The sequence below is a fragment of the Dunckerocampus dactyliophorus genome, unplaced genomic scaffold (assembly GCF_027744805.1).
Source record: "Dunckerocampus dactyliophorus isolate RoL2022-P2 unplaced genomic scaffold, RoL_Ddac_1.1 HiC_scaffold_39, whole genome shotgun sequence".
Lineage (NCBI taxonomy): Eukaryota > Metazoa > Chordata > Actinopteri > Syngnathiformes > Syngnathidae > Dunckerocampus > Dunckerocampus dactyliophorus.
The window spans coordinates 1-2,500 of NW_026559875.1; the positions used below are offsets into that span (position 1 = coordinate 1).

Here is a 2,500-nt window from a genome sequence, read left to right on the forward strand (position 1 = left end):
CCGCGGGGAGCTGGAGGCGGCTCCTCCCCCGGGCGCGGCCAACCCAGGTGGCGCTACCCCGGTGGCCGAGAGCGCCGGTCCCACGGCTCGAGGGACCGGGCCCCGCTCGAGGCGCGCGGCGGCACGGCGGCGGCGGCGGGCTCCGTCCCGCCCGCACGCACGCACGCGTTACGGCGGAGGGGCTCCGGCTCCCCCGGTCCGGGCGCGGGCGGCGCGGGCGGGCGGGCGTCCCGGCGTCCCACGGGCCCCGCGCCACGGCCCTCGGCGGCCCAGGCGCGCGACGGTCCGGCGGCACGGCGGGCTCCGTCCCGCCCGCACGCACGCGTTACGGCGGAGGGGCTCCGGCTCCCCCGGTCCGGGCGCGGGCGGCGCGGGCGGGCGTCCCGGCGGGCCGACGGCCACGCGCCCTGGCCCCCGGAGGCCGGCGCAGGCCAGGACGGCGGCGTGCGTGTGCGCGGCGTGTCGTGGCGTGTCGTGGCGTGGCGTGGCGTGGTTGTCGCCTGCCCTTCGGGACTCGGGCGTGCGTTCGAGTGTGCAGAGTGTGCGGCGGCGCGGCGGGCTCCGTCCCGCCCGCACGCGTACGGCGGAGGGGCTCCGGCTCCCCCGGTCCGGCGCGGGCGGGCGGGCGTCCCGACGCGCCCCGCCGCCTGCCGCCGTTCGCTCCCCGGCCCCACCGGCAGGCCGGCTCCCACGCTCGCTCCCACGCTCGCTCCCACGTGGCCTCCCACGACGTCTCCTTCTCCTGCGCCACTGTGTTACCCCCCCCCAGGACCGACGGCGGGCCCTCCCCCGGGAGGCCCGCCCGAGGTGCGCGGTCGCACGGCGGGCTCCGTCCCGCCCGCGTACGGCGGAGGTGGTCCCCCGCGGCCACCGCCGGTCCGGCGCGGGCGGGCGTCCCGGCGGGCGTCGCGCCTTACGGAACCATAACCTTTACCCCGCCACCCGGCGGGGGGGCCGCGGGTACTCAACTCGCCTCCCTCCTCCGGAGGGAGGAGGGGAGTTTAATGTCTCCGGCCCCGGCCGGAGCGCCCGTGACCTTGTCGTCCCCGGACACAGAATTCCAGCTGGAAAGAAGGAGGTGCGCGCGGCCGCACGGCGGGCTCCGGCCCGACGGGCGCCGCGGGCGCCTTCACGGAACACCCCGGAACAGAAGACCGGGGGGCCCGCGGGTACTCTGCGCGAGTTCAAAGTCTCCGGCTCCGGCCGGAGGCGCCCGCGGCCCCTCCTCGTCCGAGGAGGTGCGCGTTCGCACGGCGGGCTCCGTCCCGCCCGCGTACGGCGGAGGTGGTCCCCCGCGGCCACCGCCGGTCCGGCGCGGGCGGGCTCTGCTCCGACGGGCGCCGCGGCCTCCGCGGAGGTGCGCGTTCGCACGGCGGGCTCCGTCCCGCCCGCGTACGGCGGAGGTGGTCCCCCGCGGCCACCGCCGGTCCGGCGCGGGCGGGCTCTGCTCCGACGGGCGCCGCGGCCTCCGCGGGCGCGCGTTCGCACGGCGGGCTCCGTCCCGCCCGCGTACGGCGGAGGTGGTCCCCCGCGGCCACCGCCGGTCCGGCGCGGGCGGGCTCTGCTCCGACGGGCGCCGCGGCCCCGGACGAGCCTCTGCGGAGGCGCGCGTTCGCACGGCGGGCTCCGTCCCGCCCGCGTACGGCGGAGGTGGTCCCCCGCGGCCACCGCCGGTCCGGCGCGGGCGGGCTGCGTTCCGACGGGCGCCGCGGCCTCGGCGAGCCAACCCGCCGCCTGGCGGCGGGGCGGGGGGAAGGGAGGACCGCGGGGGTACTCTGCTCGAGCGCCCTCGTCCCACCCGACCCCCCCGAACCGGCATCTTCACCCCCTTGTCATGATCTTGGCTTTTGAGGCGAAGCCGGCCGCCCTCTGCTGCCCGGGAGGGAGGGCGCGCCGTCCCCCAACTCACTTGTGTGGCAAGCCCACCAAAAACCCCTCTGACAACTCTTAGCGGTGGATCACTCGGCTCGTGCGTCGATGAAGAACGCAGCTAGCTGCGAGAACTAATGTGAATTGCAGGACACATTGATCATCGACACTTCGAACGCACCTTGCGGCCCCGGGTCCCTCCCGGGGCCACGCCTGTCTGAGCGTCGCTTGGCAATCAATCGGGAGTACGGACGAGGCCGGCCCAACCCCCCGCCCTCCGGGCGGGGGGCGGCCGCTCGGCCTACGCTCCCGCGGCTGGGGTGTCGCAGGCCCTCCGCGGGCCTTCGTCCCCTTAAGTGCAGACCGTAGAGCAAGCTGGCTGGAAAGAGGAAGAAAAGCCACGGGTGTTTCGAGGCCCCCGGCGTCCGAAGCGGCGGCGCGGCGCGCGGCGTGCGGCTCCGGCCGCCTCCGTCCCGCCCGCGACCCTGTTACGGTTCCCCCCGGTGCCCCTTCATCCGGTTTCGCTGGGCGTACCTCCGAGGTTTCCGGGGTTTGGCGGCGCGGTGCCGTCCCCTCCCGCCTCCCTCGCTGCGTTCCCGCCTCCTCGCCGTCTATCGAGCTCCCGCTCCTC

The 2,500-nt window shown here is 77.7% G+C and overlaps 1 non-coding gene across 1 annotated transcript; it reads left to right on the plus strand.

Moving 5' to 3' along the window:
• The first annotated feature begins 1,942 nt into the window (after window positions 1–1,942).
• LOC129176134 (5.8S ribosomal RNA) lies at window positions 1,943–2,096 on the plus strand. The gene has a single exon (XR_008569063.1). It is a non-coding gene; the product is annotated as a 5.8S ribosomal RNA (ribosomal RNA).
• The last annotated feature ends 404 nt before the right edge of the window (window positions 2,097–2,500 follow it).